The sequence below is a fragment of the Mobula birostris genome, chromosome 11, assembly GCF_030028105.1.
Source record: "Mobula birostris isolate sMobBir1 chromosome 11, sMobBir1.hap1, whole genome shotgun sequence".
Classification (NCBI taxonomy): Eukaryota; Metazoa; Chordata; class Chondrichthyes; order Myliobatiformes; family Myliobatidae; genus Mobula; species Mobula birostris.
This window is the reverse complement of record NC_092380.1, coordinates 65,914,820-65,931,817: the sequence shown is the minus strand read 5'-3', so window position 1 is coordinate 65,931,817 and position 16,998 is coordinate 65,914,820. Positions and strand designations below refer to the sequence as shown.

The 16,998-nt window shown below is 38.6% G+C and overlaps 1 protein-coding gene across 4 annotated transcripts in view; it reads left to right on the top strand.

Annotated features, from left to right (window-relative positions):
* LOC140205152 (synaptotagmin-7-like) overlaps window positions 1-16,998 on the top strand; it is a 553,316-nt gene that overhangs the window by 123,760 nt on the left and 412,558 nt on the right. The gene's annotated exons all lie outside the window — the stretch shown is intronic.

Below are 16,998 nucleotides of genomic sequence, written 5' to 3'. Positions count from 1 at the left end.
GGATGGGCAAGGGGTATAGTCAGAGGGACAGGTGGAGAAAAAGGAGAGTGAGAGAAAAAATGTGTGTATAAAAATAAATAACGGATGGGGTACGAGGAGGTGGGGCATTAGCGGAAGTTAGAGAAGTCGATGTTCATGCCATCAGGTTGGAGGCTACCCAGACGGAATATAAGGTGTTGTTCCTCCAACCTGAGTGTGGCTTCATCTTTACAGTAGAGGAGGCCGTGGATAGACATGTCAGAATGGGAATGGGATGTGGAATTAAAATGTGTGGCCACTGGGAGATCCTGCTTTCTCTGGCAGACAGAGCATAGGTGTTCAGCAAAGCGGTCTCCCAGTCTGCGTCGGGTCTCGCCAATATATAAAAGGCCACATCAGGAGCACCAGACACAGTATATCACCCCAGCCGACTCACAGGTGAAGTGTCGCCTCACCTGGAAGGACTGTTTGGGGCCCTGAATGGTGGTAAGGGAGGAAGTGTAAGGGATGTGTAGCACTCGTTCCACTTACAAGGCTAAGTGCCAGAAGGGAGATCAGTGGGGAGGGATGGGGGGGGGACGAATGGACAAGGGAGTCACGTAGGGAGCGATCCCTGCGGAAAGCGGGGGGGGAGGGGGAGGGTAAGATGTGCTTAAAGGTGGGATCCCGTTGGAATTGTTTGAAATTTTTTCCTTTCTGTGATAAATAGCTTGATTGACATTTGAAACACTGGTGAATTTAATGAGCAATTAATGAGTAATTTCTGGAACCAAAAAGAAGTAGTTTTGGACAAAATGCACAACAAAAGGCAGATTTTCATTGATTGATCAACAAGTTCTGTAGCTAACTCCTTTAGCCCTCTCTGTAGCTTCTGCAGTAATGTTATTCTTTCAGCAAGATCCAGCCTACACTATCTGATGTTGGAAAGCATATCTTGAACAAATTGGTCACAGCTGTGATCATCTGTAAAGTTAAATAGGTGGAGTTACAAAGCAGATCAAGTGTCAGATGACATTTTATTCTTTAGATTGAAACTATTGAGCATACTTAAATCATGCATAATCCCATTGTTCTGCTTTCTGTGGAAATGAAAATTGTATTTTATTCTTTTTACTTCCTGCTCTGCAAACTATTATTTTTTAAAAAAATTTTATAGACTGCAGAGCTGATCAGCCAAGCAGCTGCCTCCTATTGCAAACTGAAAATGTCATCAGAAGAGGGAATGCAGAATAAGCAAAAAAATCAGGACACTGTTGATGTTAGAATCTGGAGCAACAGAGTCCTGATACAGGAGTTCAACCCAAAATATTGGCAATGTGTTTCCTTTCACAAGTGCTGCTTGACTCGTTGAGTCGTCCAGCAGATTGTTTATGACTCCAAATAACTCCTTCATAGGCAGCTTTTTATGGGGACAGTGAGACCGTAACATCCCAGCCACCACCTTTCCCTGTGATAACAATACTTTTGTCTCATTAGCGCACTTAGTAATAAATGACCCAATGTCACCTTGTAAACTCAATAATTACAGACTTGCGTGGAAAAGATTTTCAGTTTTGAATCATTGAAGTAAAGTATTTCAGTGCTGGAGAATAGAAAGGTTTCTAGTTTTGGTATTCTATTAGCCACTCCCAAGTTAGGCACTGCAGAATACAGTTTGTTACTCCATTCCAAGGTTATGCTTCAGTTGCAATTTGAGAAGATAATAGGTGCCACATCACTGTTTTCTACTCCTGCCACTGAGAGGCATTTCTGAGTGAGATTAACAACCAAGTGTCAAATTAGAGGCAGCATGTACATTAACCCCATGTCCACAGGGAATTAGATTGTGACTTCAGTGTGAGCTGCTTTCATTTTACTATCCCATAAAGTAGACTGGAGCTATAGTTATAAATAACATCCCATCAATATGTTGTCTCAGTACAGCAAGCCCCTTTGAGTTCCCAGATGCTCTCTAAATAGATTGTGCTTTGAAGGTGGAAATGCTGGTTTTATGAGTTCATAAATTTAAAATAGAAGTTGATTTTTGCTTTCACTGTAAAGCTAATCTTGGATGACTAGTGGATTATTTATAAAATTTTAACTTGGAAGTTTCTGATTATAGGGCAAGATCTTTGATTAATATCAGAGCTTTTGAATGGAACAATTAAGTGTTCAGCTGGACTTTTGTTGATTACCTTTAAAACATGGGAGTTCCAGACTTAAGAGGCCAAGCATCACAGCTCACGTTAACTCTCAAATTTGCTCAGGCTTTCAGAAATATTAAGCCAATTAAAAATCACTCTCACTTTCTACAACCCCACCCCCAGGACTGTGTGCTCAGCCCAATGCTATTCACGCTGCCAAATCACGACTGCACTGCCAGATACAGTTCAAACTGCATCATTAAGTTCACTGATGATATAACAGTGGTAGAGCTCATCGGCAACAATGATGATGAGTCGGCCTGCAGAGAAGAGGAAGAGAAGCTTGTCAAATAGTGTGAGACTATGGACCTGAGTCTTAACATGGACAACACAAAAGAGATAGATAGATAGATAGACATACTTTATTGATCCCGAGGGAAACTGGGTTTCATTACAGTTGCACCAACCAAGAATAGAGTACAAATATAGCAATATAAAACCATAAATAATTAAATAATAATATGTAAATTATGCCAGATGGAAATAAGTGTGGATTTCAGGAAAGCACAGGTTGACCACTCTCCATTGCACACCAATGTCTCTGCCTTGGAGAGAGTAAAGAGCACAAAGTTCCTTGGTGTGCACATAACAGATAATCTAACCTGGACCCACAACACCTCTGAGGAGATTGAGGTGTGCAAGGCTCCCCGCCCTTATTCGAACAACTTTCTACTGGAGCGCCATTGAGAGTGTCCTGTCTGGCTGTATCATTGTGTGGTAAGGTAGCAAGGCATCAGACCACAAGACCCTACAGAGGATAATAAAAACAGTCAGATATATCACTGGGATCTAGCTCCCCACTATTTGTGACATTTACCAGAAGCGTTGTATATGAAGGGCTCAACGCATTGTTAAGGATACTTACCACCCAACCCACAACCTATTTGACCCACCACCATCGGGAAGGAGGTACAGGAGCAACAGGACTAGGACTGCCAGATGGGTAACAGATTCTCCCCTCAGGCTGTGAGACTAATGAATACCCTGCACCACCGAGATCTCATCACTAGGACAGCAAGCTGTTTACTGGTTAATGTACTGTTCATTGTATACCTGTGCTGTGCATTTTAAATTATATTTTATCAACTTATTTGTGATAATATTTTGTTATACGTGCTGCATGTGATATATGTATTGTGGGTGCACTGTGGTCCAGAGGAACATTGTTTTATTCAGTAATATATAGTCATTTGACAATAAACTTGAACTTGAACTTTTTCATTGATGGCCTTTCTGCCACTGAGACACAACTGAGGTCCTGAATACTTCAGCCCAATAAAATCGTCCCTCCAGACCTGGTAAATACAGAGGTGCTGATTCTAAGTAGGCTGACCAAGGCAGCGGAATCTGACCAACAGTTTTTCCATAGTTTTGGAATGTGCAGATAAAATAAATCTGGGATTAGTTTTCTTTTCTTCATGCATTGAGTCATACAGGATATAAATCAGCTTCTTCAATTATCACGTCTGTGCCATTGTTCAGTGGCACTATGGCATTTCTGAGTGTTCTTCTAAATGTTGTGAGAGTACCTGGCTCCAACAACCCTTCAGGCACTGTGTTCCAAGTTTCAGTCACCCTCTGGGTGGGGAAAAAAGCTAAACAGCTGACCCACTACAGTACCTTAAAATGCTGGCCTCTGCTTATAGATAGCTCTGTTGAGGGGAAAGATGTTTCTCACCATCTACCCTATCTACACCTCCCCAAATGAAGTTGCCATCTACGGGGATCTCTAACCCTGCACCTGATCCCACCACTCAGCTATTAATACCAATGTCCCAGCCTCCACCAAAGTAACAAAGTTAAAAAATTTGTAAAGCTGCCCTATGTTTTTCAGTCAGCAAGTTTTGTGCTTTCCTTTTGAGCTGCACAAAAGCACTATTGGTCAGTTTGATGACATCCAAAAATTTCTTCCAATAGAATCAGGCTCACCCAGTCAAATTCTCATCGTAACTTCTCACATCATAGGGAACTGATTTGGTTCATGTATTTGCTCTTTAGTCCCACATAGCTTAAAGTTGAATTCTCCAATTATTTACTTTATTACCTTGTGATTAAATTGACAAATTAGTTAACAATGCATCTCTTATTATCAAAAGTCTTCTGCCATAATCTGAAAGTCAGCTAACACCAAAAGAGACTTCCCTTAGCCATTCTAATTACACTATCATTTTCTAGAATTGTAAATGATAATTTAAAATATATCAATTAGCCCAAGCTGTTTTTCATCTTTTCACACCTCCAGGCTGCAAGATTTTTTCAGACAATGCAGTTGCATGCTTGGCAACCAGGCACTAAAGCACAAAATGAAATATCAGTTAGTATCTGAATCACTAACCTGACTATTATATGTGGGAAAATATGTTTTGAGATAATTAAGCTTTCTACTTTACTGAATAAGCAAATTACGGAAAAAATGAAAAACAAATATTTATTTGACAGTAAAAGACTATTGGAATCCACACTCTTGGATTAAGTTTTCAAAATTGCTTCATCATTAGCACGAGTTTTTTTAATTGAACAAATTAAAGTTATTAGTCTCCTGTAGTTAAATTCAGGTTGAGAATTTCGTTAGCATTAGCACCAATGCTTTTTTTGCTGGTGTGAGAGGGGATGTTGTTGCTTTGCTGCTGCTTATGCATGGGTGGAGGGAGGACTTGGGATCTAACATTTAACTGTCATTCATTCTTTGGGCACTCCTTTGTTTTTGTGGATGGTCACGAAGAAAAAGAATTTCAAGATGTATATTGTACACATTTCCCTGACATTAAATGTACCTTTGAAACCTATTAAGACAACAATGCATAGTGCTGGGGGAACGTAGCAAGTTTGGCAGCATCTTTGGAAAGGAACAGTCAATGTTTCAGGCAGAGACCCAGGTGAGAATGAAGGTGAAGAGTTGGGGAGGGTGGGAGGGGATGCAGTAATAAGCTGCAAGGTGATAAGTGGAAAAGGTGAAGTTGAAGAAGAAGGAATCTGAAAGGAGAAGACAGTGGATTGTGGAAGAAGGGGAAAGAGGAGTGGCACCAGAGGGAGTTGATGGGCAGGTGAAGGGAAAAGAAGAGGTGAAAGGGGAACCAGAATGGGGAATGGAAAAAGAGAGAAGGAGGAGGGGGGAGAAATTACCAGAAGTTAAGAGAAATTGATGTTTGTGCTATCAGGTTAGAAGGCCTCAGGATGAAATATGAAATGTTACTCCTCCAACATAAGCATGGACTCACAGGTGAAGTGTCATCCCACTTGGAAGAACTCTTTGGGAATTTGAATAGCAGTGAGGGAAGAGGTGTTCTGGCAGATGAAACCCCTGTCCCACTTGCAGGGACAATTGGACAACGCAGTCACATAGAGAGTGATCCTTACAGAAAGCTAAAGTGGGGGAGGGAAAGATGTGCTTAGAGGTAGGATCCCCTTGTAGAAAGTTTTCTGGAGAGGTTGGTCAGGATGAGGGTAACTCTATCCCTGTTATGTTAGGGGGAGGATGGAGTGAGAGCAGATATAGAGGAAATGGAGGAGGTGTGGGTGAGGGCAGTATTGATGACAGTGGAAGGGAAACCTCATTCTTTGAAGAAGGAGGACATCTTATACATTCTAGAGTGGAATGCCTCATCCTGAGAACAGATATGGTAGAGACGAAGGAATTGAGAAAAGGGAATAGCATTTTTACAAGAGAAAAGGTGGGAAGCAATATCATCAGGAAAGCGGTGAAAAAGCGGTGAGAGTCAGTGGGCTTATAAAAAATATCAGTCGATAGTCTATACTCAGATATAGAGACAACAAGATTGAGAATTGAGAAAAGTGGAGAGAGGTGTCAGAGATGGACCAAGAAAATTTGAGGGCAGGATGTAAGTTGGAGGCAAAGTTGATGAAATTGATGAGCTCAGCATGGATGCAAGACAGTCATCAGTGTAGTGTAGTCATCAATACATGGTAGAATTCCAGATACAACTTGCTAGAATATTTCTGAAGATATCTTCAGCTTGAGTAAAAGGCTATTTCAGAGGTGTGAGGGAAGCATCATCTGGAGTGGACTGGAGACTTAGGCTGAAGCAAGGGTCGGAAGTTGAGCAGAGACAGATATTTAAGCAACTATTTCTTATCCTCCATAAAAAATCTACTGCAACAGAAAGTAAGACTTAATGGCAAAAATTAGTGGATAACAAAAAAAGATGAGGAAAAATATTACATAAAAATCTTGACCATGCGGATTGGCAAGAGCTAGTGGCAGACAAGGAGAATGGGAATTTTTCAGGAATCAGCAATTTTCAGAAAACAGAAAGCAAACAAGAAAGCAGAACATTGTTTATGAGACAAGTAATGTCAAAACATACAAGCAAGAACTTCTGCAAATATATAAAATGGAGGAGCAGAGCTAAGGTAAGTGTATGACTGCTGGAGAGTCAGACTGAGAAGACAAGGTTGGAATAAATTCTGAAAGCCTTTCTCTGAGTGGAAAGGCGTAATAACTGGAGTGACTCAATGTTCGGTCCTTGGCCCTTAATTATTTTCTATCAATATTAATGACTCAGTGGAGGGGCAGAATATAAGGCATCTGTATTTAATAATAACACATTTTTAAGATAGTACGTTCCTCTGAGATACATGACAAGACATAGGTCAAGTGAAAGAATAAGAACTTGGTGAATAGAATTTTATATAAAGGGCTCTTTAGCTGGTGAGATCAAATGATAGACTATTAACTTAATGGAGGAAAATGTGAATGTAAGGAGTACAGAGTACACATTTAGTATCCTAGTGTGTGAAACAGAAAAAGTTAGCAGGCTGGCATAGCAAGTAATTGAGATGACAGATCACATACTGGCCATTATCACTAGGTGCTTTGAGTTTACAAATAGAGAAGTACAGGATGTGGGTGAGACCACAGCTGGAGTACTGAGTACAGTTTTGATCCCCTTATTTATGAAAGGAGCTGTCCAGAAGTGATTTGATAGTGAATGAAAACAGAAATACTGGAGAAACTCAACAGGTCAGGAAGCATTTGTGGAAAGAGAAACCTGCAACATAGACTTTCCACTGATGCTGCCTGACATGTTGACATTTTCCAGCATTTCTGTTCATGTTTCAGATTTTCAGCAGCAAAAATGTTATATCAGTAATCGTTTGAACTTAAAAAAAAAGACTGGTAATCCTACTGAAATGTATAATATCTCAAGATGGCATGAAATGTTTCCAATAGTGTTGAACATAGGAGTGCAGTTAGAAGATAAGAGAGTAGTCATATAAAACCGAAGTAAGCAGAAATTTCTGCTTACAGGTAGTGATACATTTCTCTGTTTCAAAAAATCCTCATGCTGGATGAGGTATTTAAAGAAGATATTGATATATTTTTGGAAAATGGGAAGCAAAGGGCTATGGGGAACTTGCACAGAAATGAATTTGCTTTTTGGATAATATCAGCCATGATCACATTGAATGTCCTGCAAATCTCCTAAATTTTGAGCTTGTCATTGTTGAGATTGAGAGTCAACGAATATGCATTTCAACTGAAGATTTTCTTGGAAATAATCTGTCATTATTAATAGAAGCCCGATGTAATAGTTGTGCATCCCAGGAAAATTATTAGCCTATTTACCATTTTCTTTTCTAGCAACATTGCCAATATTAATACACTGTAGTTATTCAGTATTTTTGCCTATAGATGCCTTAACCAGTCCAATTATTAGTGATTTAAATAACTAATTGCAGAAGAATAGTTTGTTCCCCTATTATTATAATCTTCATTGTAGCAATTGTTTTTAATGATGTTTGTAGTGCATTGGGTGATTACGCTTGATGATGTAATAACTGTACATTAATCTAGTTAATTGTATCTGAAATGTTTTGAGACATTTAGGTGAGAAAGGGCAATTGTACGTGCGATATTTTCCTTCTACTGGCATACACTATAAAATTTGTTTTCTTTGAAATGATCTACTAAATTGCAAAGCTTATATGCAGAAGGGTCCAGTTTTAGTTCAGAATGTAAGACATTAAAGGACATAAAAGGTTTAAATCAAAAATTGCCTTGTTCAGAAAAAATGTTCCCTAAGAAAAAGTTGTTGACAGCAGTTATGAATGTTAGGATCCTGTGGTTGTCTCACTGTTAAAATGAAGGATGCAGAATGTCACCGGCAAGTAACTTTGAGAAAAGGCTTCAAGGAGAAAAGTACAAATTGAATTATAAATGGTGATATGTATGTCACAAGTTTCTGAATACCTTCAGAAGAAACAAGATTTTATGCCAAAAAAAAAATTAAATTGCAACTCTGTTAAAATAAGGTGTGTTTATTTTCTTTATGTTCCTAATGCTTAAACCCCTCTTACCTGCTGGTTCTCTTCCTTCATTTTTTTTAAAAATCTTGGCCCATGCACCTTGTCATGACACCCTGACTTGGATGATTTTCTGAAAATGTCCTTCGATCCCTTGCCGCAGCAAGTTGCAGTCTGTTGTGGCACTGTCACATGAGTGTGTACAATTTGCACATATAAATATTCTATGTGATCATTGCTTTTGGGGCTGTCCAGTCTAATACTTAGATGTCACATCTGTTAAGTGTTTGATCTTGTAAATGGCCTGCTCTGTCAGCAATGGTGTGCTTGTTTTATTGATAAAGATGCAAATACAGATTCAGATTCTGGATTTAAGAGTTCAGTAATCCAATTGCTTGGAACCCAAGGTTATTCTGCTGGTGACAATGTCAAGGATGGATTCAATCAAACCAAGGGGGGTAGGCACAGAGCTGGTGTAATAGGGCTTCAACTTTAACATCTCACTGCTATTAGGCTCTGTCTCAGGCATAAACAAACTACAATCTTTTCCAAGTTATTTCTAAGGTAATCTACAGTGACTTAATTTCAGTAGATGTAATCAATTAACTTAACTTTTCACTGTTATCCAGAAAAAAATAGCAATGCACTTTAGGAACAAAAAGTTTTGAGTATCATGATAGTACATTGTAGAGAAGAGATTGACCTAATTATTGATCTGAGGCATGCTAATGAGTTTTACATGGTATGCCATGCCAATGATTCTTAGCTGTGAGCGTGCCATGACAGACCAATACAGAGTTTAGCAAACAGCTAGTAGGCATCCATTACAGAAATACATGGCTAGTTTGTTTCTATATAGCCATAAAACAGCAAAAAAGGTATTAATGATATCTTCCAAAATTTGAGCCACAGATTCATGCCCACCTACTCCACACAACCCGCTCTGTACCAAGTGCAGTTCTGTTGGCTTGGAAGAGGGATAGTACTAGTAGTCAAAACTCTGATCAAGACCAGGAGCTTTGTGGGACATGGGGTAGTCTGTTAGTGTGCATGTAAAGCACTGGCACGGAGGGTGGTGTAGGAAGAGGTTCTGACTGGGTGAGAGCAGTTAAGCTAGAACATTCAAGCAACACACACAAAATGCTGGAGGAACTCAGCAGCCAGACAGCATCTATGGAAAAAAGTACAGTCGACGTTTCAGGCCGAGACCTTTTGGCAGGACCCTTCTCAGCCTGAATCATCGACTGTACTTTTTTCCATAGATCCTGCCTGGCCTGCTGAGTTCCTCCAGCATTTTGTGTGTGTTGCTTGTATGTCCAGCAACTGCAGATTTTCTCTTGCTTGGAAGCTCGAACATTCAGCCATTTCAAAGAGATTTATCTAATTGGATTTCCAGTGCTGAGTTGGTGCCTACTCCAAAAAAAACCTCCTTTTGCAGAGGCAGCAGTGTTACAATTGCTTTGAGATGAACAATGCTAGGTGCTCATCATAGTATCCTTGTGTGACCGCCAATGGAAAACATAATCAGTTGAAGTGAAATGCTGCAGGCAGCACCTAACTGAGTTTCCAGAGTTGTTCTGTTTAACTAAGAAATGGTTGCCATCGCCTTCCATCCAGTTATTTTGAGAAATCTAGCAATTAAAAAAAAGTATTGCTCATATTAATTTTTAGGCTGCATTATCCTTCATCTGATGCGCCATTGTCACTTGAATCAGGTTCAAGCTTGACATTCACTGCTGTCTATGTGGAGTTTGCATATGTATTCTCTCTATGAACACATGGATTTCCCCGAGTCTTCCAGTTTTCTCCCACAGCAAGTAGACGTGCTAGTAAGTTTACAGACTACAGCATTTGCCTTGTATCTCAAAAACAACCAAAGGAGAATTGATGAAATTGTGGAGATACTAAATTGAAGAGCTACAAGAAAATGAGTGAGGACAATGAGATTGAGGATGTTGTTCTACTGGAAGCTGGCATGGGCCAAATGGCTTTTTATGGTATTGTGAATAAATAACTTCTTGAATTTTTGGTTGTTTTAGGGAGAAAATTTAGTGAGTTTGGGCTTTTATTCAAGTACTTTGATGCTTAAAGTGTTCTTAACTGAGATTCACAGTTGAAATAGAAGAGAAGTCAAATTAGAACTGGTTCAATCTGTCAGAGAGATGCACAAGCACACCAGAGGTTTATGATAAACATACATAAGGAGAGGCCCTTGATGCATTGATTTTTGTGCCATCGGAGTTTTAAACTGTTGTTTCTTAGTGCATTAATAATACCAGGGATCTCTTTTAAAGCCTAATTAGTTGAATAAAACATCCTATCAATAATAATTTTGTACATTGGCCTCTTTGTTAGGTGCTTTGAGATATCAGTGAGATTTTATGTGACTGCATTCCTGGCTCATGGTCATTCTTATTTTTTCTCCACCTTTGCCACCCATTCCCTCCTTGTTTGTGCCTCCTCAATAAGCATCTCTTAACCCTACTTTAGCATCATGAAAATTAGAAAAATTCCAAATGGGTTATCCTTTTTGTCTGTACTATTCCCTATAACCATTAACTTTGGAATCATTGCTATTGAGCATACGTAATCAGTTCAGTTTACTCGGGTATGTTGCAGATTCTTCACTCTGCCTGGTGATTTATAAATTGATTTCCAATAATTTGAATGGTAAGCTTTTCTGGAAGAGATTGCAGACTTTCTTTTGAGCACTGCACCATTTAATCTTCCATGTGTATGCTTGAATACATTCCTCAGGTTTGTTGGCACTGATGATATCATTGTATTTTGGTGAGAAGCACCCAGAGGCATGGATGAAGGGAAATGGGCAGTTAATATTTCAGGTTGAGACCTTTCATCTGAGCTAAATCCCCAAAATATTAACTGTCCATTCTCCTTCACAGATAGCACCTGACCCACTGAGTTTCTCCAGCATCTTGTTTGCTACTTTGAATCTCAGCATCTGCAGTCCCTTGTGTCCCCAGATGTACAGATAACTAGCCTTGAAAGATTTTAAACTGTTTCAATATACTGGGGTCCTAACTTCAAAGTTAGCAGGATATTTGGGATGACAGTCACACCTTCAAATTAAGTAAAGATACAGATAGCCTTTGTCTCTACCAACCACTCTTGTGTGGAAGTCATAAATGGAATTTTTTAAAGAATTTTAATTTTCCTTCAATATTGACACCGGTTCCTAACACAAAATCGCTGTGCCACGTTGCTAAGTGTTTAATTTCATTCACTTGACTGAGACAAATTATTTCATTTGGATCACTGGTATCTTAATGCTTGTTTATCTTTGTATTTTTAAGCCAGTGTTCTCTTTCCCTTCGGTTAGATGTTTAGGACTCAGAAACCAAGTCTCCATTTGAGGCTATCTTCCTTGTAGTGTTAAGGGAAATGTTACATTGTTAATTTGTTAAAACTTTTCTGGCACTATTTCATGAACCAGATGTGCCTAATGTTCCTAATTAGTTGATGGCTTTGAACATGATCACCTCACTTCTGTTCAAGGGCATACTCTGCCCAAATGCCTATAAACCACTCCATTCTAATTAGCTATATGTGAAATATTTTGAATAATTTCTGAAACACATAGGTGCAAGTAAATGTAGTGAATTTGTAACTAAAGCTTTTTGTACATACTTCAGGTACAAGTACCGTGGGGTGCCACAGTAGCATAGTGGTTAGGGCAACGCTATTACAGCTCAGGGCGTTCCAGAGATCAGAGTTCAATTCCAGAGCCATCTGTAAGGAGTTTGTATGCCCTACCCATGAACCGCGTGAGTTTCCTCTGGGTGGTCTGGTTTCTTCCCACAGTCCAAAGACCTACCAGTTGGTAGGTTACTTGGACATTGCAAGTTGTCCTGTGATTACCATAAATAGATGGGTTGCTGGGCTGGAATGGCCTGTTCCTAGCTGCAACTCCAAATAAATAATATAAAATACATTTTTTTAACAGTGTACAGACAACAGGTTCACAGGTTGTGCCAAAAATATGTGAGACAGGGAGATTATTTAAATAAAATAAGCAGTCAAACAGATTCAAACTAGAAGGTAAATTTAGGTTGAAATGGGAAACTTCTTTTCCTTGAAACATTTTGCTTTTAAAACAAGCATTTGGCAGAGCGTAAATGAAGATCTGAAACCATTGTAGAACTAACAGATGACTGTTCCTTTCCTGCCTGCATGTGTTCTGATAGTGCTAAATCATTGTGTTAAAAAGAGAGTCTTGCTCCGTACGGTCACTGATTCACTTGTCCTCTGATCACAAACCTTCATTACAGAAGCTCAGCCTGTAGTATTGAGAAGATGATGAAAATTGGGTTACGGTTACTTGCGTGTGTGGCTAATGTTCTCCATGTATTCAGCTGCCTTGTTAATCCATAAATTATCCTAATTCTATTTTTTCTGATTTCTACATAGACACTAGCCACAGTTTTCTCCAATCCCTACTTCAATAAAAGTTGAAGTTATTTCTGTACTTTAAATGGGACAATAATTGGAGCTGAGGATACATATACATGGCAAAATCTATACTGTTTAAACAAAATGAAAGACAATAGATGTATTTCACATTTGTAGGAGTTCTTCATTAGAAAAGCCAGCAGGTTTATATCCCAAAGACAGTTTGCTGCTCATATAATAGCTTGGAAGAGGCACCAAATTTTAATCGGTATCTTGGAGAAGAAAAACAACAAAGATAGATTTCCTCCTCTCTCAAATTCATGATGTAATTTGGAGGCACAGCAGCAGCAATTGAGTAATAATTATTCAGTAGTAAATCATTGATTTTCGATTATTGATTTTGTCACTCAATAATGCACCTCTATTGATTTCTATTATTGGCAAAGTCAGCAAAAAGCAAATAATAAAGAATATGAAGCAATATGATTTTATTCTTGTTTGGAAGATTGTGTACATCGTATCTGTGTACTGTTAATACAAAGTTTATGTTTAGTTCAGCAATATGAAGTCCTAAGTGCAAACCTGGCTTCTGCTGCTTTAATAATGCCATCAGCAGATGTATCTCTGTGCAGGGGAGGAGAAGTATCCTTCTTCCAAGACTCTCATTCCTTCTTGGGAATATCATTCTTCGCCTCAGGAGGTGGTGATTGGATTCTGACAGGAGAGAAAAATAGAGAAGTGAAATGTACATATTTTTAAAATCTTAGTTTAAAGCTTGTTAAGTTTTGTAGGAATCAAAGAACTATTAAAAATAAGTTGTTGACTAATCTGTTAGTGTACTATTTAATATGGACAAAATGTCATCATTAGTACCTTCAGAGGCATTTTAAGTTGGTGCTTCGTTGAAAATTACTGGCAATTGTAAATGCACAATAATGCCTCATGGGACAGGTAATTAAGTATGATCACTCATTTGATTGGTTGATTAAGTAACTGACATTAGCTGTGAATTCTGTTTTCAATTCTACTGTTTTGATATTCTTTAGCATATCAGATAAACATGATTCAATAGTTGGTAAATATCTTTGAAGAGAATTGCTGGTTAAGTAGAATTTAAAGTTGAAAGTTGATTAAGCATAGTGGAATGTTCAGGTGTCCCATGAGAAACAAATATATGAAAAATGAATCAGAAACTTAATTCAACACCAATTTGATATTTAATAGCCATGATATTCCAGGAGCTGGTTTATTTCTGTTAAAAGTCCAACTACAGACGAACAATGGACAGGATTTCAGTAGTTGATGCCTCCTTGGATAGGTGACAGAAAATTCTACCATGCGGTGTGAGTGATCAGGTATTCTCCTATTCATTGGCAACAAAATACATGTACAGTATTTTAGTAGGGAGTGAAACAATTAAAATAATGTTTTTTTTCTTAAATAACATTATCTGTTTTGCAGATAACAGTGGAGAGCAGTAACATTTTTTTTTCTATTACTCGATGGGTTGGGGCATTAACAGAATGATTCAGTGGATTGATACCTAGATCTTAATTGTTGGAGACTTGTTTTAACAGATTGACCAGCCTGATGGGTGAAAGTCTTCTGTGCCCTTTGGCTACAAAGTCCAAGTATAATTAATATAGGCATCCAAAATTTATCCATCTTATATGAATTCTGTATTGTTGCATTATGGAAAACTCTGCCCATAGTACTTGATAATTGATTTGATAGAAAAATATCATCCGTTGAGTCAAATCTTGTGCATTTTTGAGACTAAGTGGAAAAAATTAGCATCATAGGTACAATTTATCTATTTGTGTAAGGAAGGTCATTGAAATAGAATAGAGGAAGCTCTGGAATCTACCTAATATCTGTTGTAGCACTTGTAAAAAGTAGTAGTCAACCTGAAAAAAAATCATTGCTTCATTTTCAAGAAGCATGTAATGTTTATATAGTTAGGAACACTATCTCTATACTTCATACCTGCATGAATCCCTGCAGCATCTGGTGACCCTGTAATCTTTACCTCGGAGGCCAACATCAGAACATCTTTCATGAGGGTGAACCCTTGCAAGACATCAGACCTTGATGGTGTAGCTGGTAGTGTACTGAAAACTTGTGCCAATTAACTGGCAGGAGTATTCAAGGAATCCTTCATCTCTCACTGCTGCAGTTGGAATTTCCAATTTGCTTCAAAAAGGTGAAAATCATGTCCAAGAAATGCTGGGTGAGCTTGTTCAACAACTATCACCCAGTGGCACTCTTATCTACTGTGATGAAGTGCTTTCAGAGGTTTGTCATGGCAAGAATCAACTATTGCCTAACCTAGGACATGGACTCACTGCAATTTTCCTGTCACCACAATATGTCTACAGCAGATGTGATCTCACTAGCTCTCTACTTGGCCTTGGATTACCTGAACAATGGCAATACCTACATCAAGCTGTTGTTTATTGATTACAGCTCAGCCTTCAACACCATCATACCCTCAATACTAATCAGCAACTTCAAAAACCTGGGCTTCTGTACCTCCATCTGTAACTGGGATCCTCAACCTCCTCATCGCAAGACTACATTCAGTGCGGATTGGAGATAACATTTCCTCCTTGCGGACAATCAACACTAGCACATCAGAAAGACATGTGCTTAGTCCACTGCTTTACTCTTCCTGTCTACACTCATGACTGTGTGGCTAGACGCAGCTCAAACACCATGTATAGGTTTACCAATGACACAACTACTGTTGCAGAATTTCAGATGGTGACAAGGAGGCGTACAGGAGTGAGATAGATCAGCTGGTTGAGTGGTGTTGTGACAATGTCCTTGCACCCATTTCAGTAAGACCAAGGAATTGATTGTGAACTTCAGTTAGGGTAAGTCAAGGAAGCACATACCAGTCCTTGTTGAGGGATCAGAAGTGAAAAAGGTGAGCAGTTTCAAGTTCCTGGGTGTCAACATTTCTGAAGATTTATCCTGGGCACAACATATCAATGCAATTGTAAGGAAGGCATGACAATGGCTATGTTTCTTTAGTAGGTTGAGGAGAATTCGTATCTTACCAAGGACACGTGCAAATTTCTACAGGTGAACCATGGAGAGTATTCTGACTGGTTGCATCATCATCTGGTATGGAGGGACCACTGTGTAGGATTGGTAAAAGCTGCAGAAAGTTGTAAACTCAGCCAGCTCCATTATGGGTACTAGCCTCCCTAGTATCCAGGATATCTTCAAATAGTGATGTCTCAAAAAGGAGTAATCTCTCATTAGGCATCCCACCACCAGGACATACCTCTTCTCATTGCTATCATCAAGGAGGAGGTACAAGAGCCTGAAGATGCACACTCAACATTTTAGGAACAGCTGTTTCCTCACTGCCCTCAGATTTCTGAGTGGACAATGAACCAATACACACTATCTCACTAGTATGTCTGCACATCTGGAAATCCATCAGTTTCTGTTGTATTCATACTGAACCATTGAGACACTTATCCCTTACCAAATTCAGACAGCTTAATTTCCTGCTAGCAGGCCAAAACTTGGAGACCTTTCAGAGTATGTAGGGCATTGTTAAAGTTTAATAGAGTGAAACCATGTAACTTTGTAGTGTGAGAAATTAGCAGAATAAACCATTTACTGTGTTCTGTGAACCTTACAGTCCTAGTACCATATAGATTAAAAGCAGAAAATACTGAAAATTTGTAGAGAGAGACATAGATGTCAAAATTCAAAGTACATTTATTATCAAAATATGTATACATTATACAGCCTTGAGATTTGTCTCCTTACAGGTGGCCACAAAACAAGGAAATCCAAAAGAACCCATGAAAAAAAGACTGTCAAACACCCAGTGTGTAGAGAGGAAAGAAAATTGGCATCAATGTCAAATAGAATCCTATAAAAATAATACATTAGTATGAATTATACATTAAAACTAATGCTAATATCAAAGAAATATTATAGAGACTGAAGATGTCTTGAAGGATCTATTAGGGGAAATCTTGATGTATCAAAGGTTGAAAAGCTTCAAAGGTTCATTTTATTTTCAAAGTATGTATGCAGAACACAACTCTGAGATTTGTCTTCTCCAGATAGCCATAGAATACAGAAAACCATAGTAGTTGAAAGAAAGACATTATTCTTAGTTTTGAAAAGAAACAAA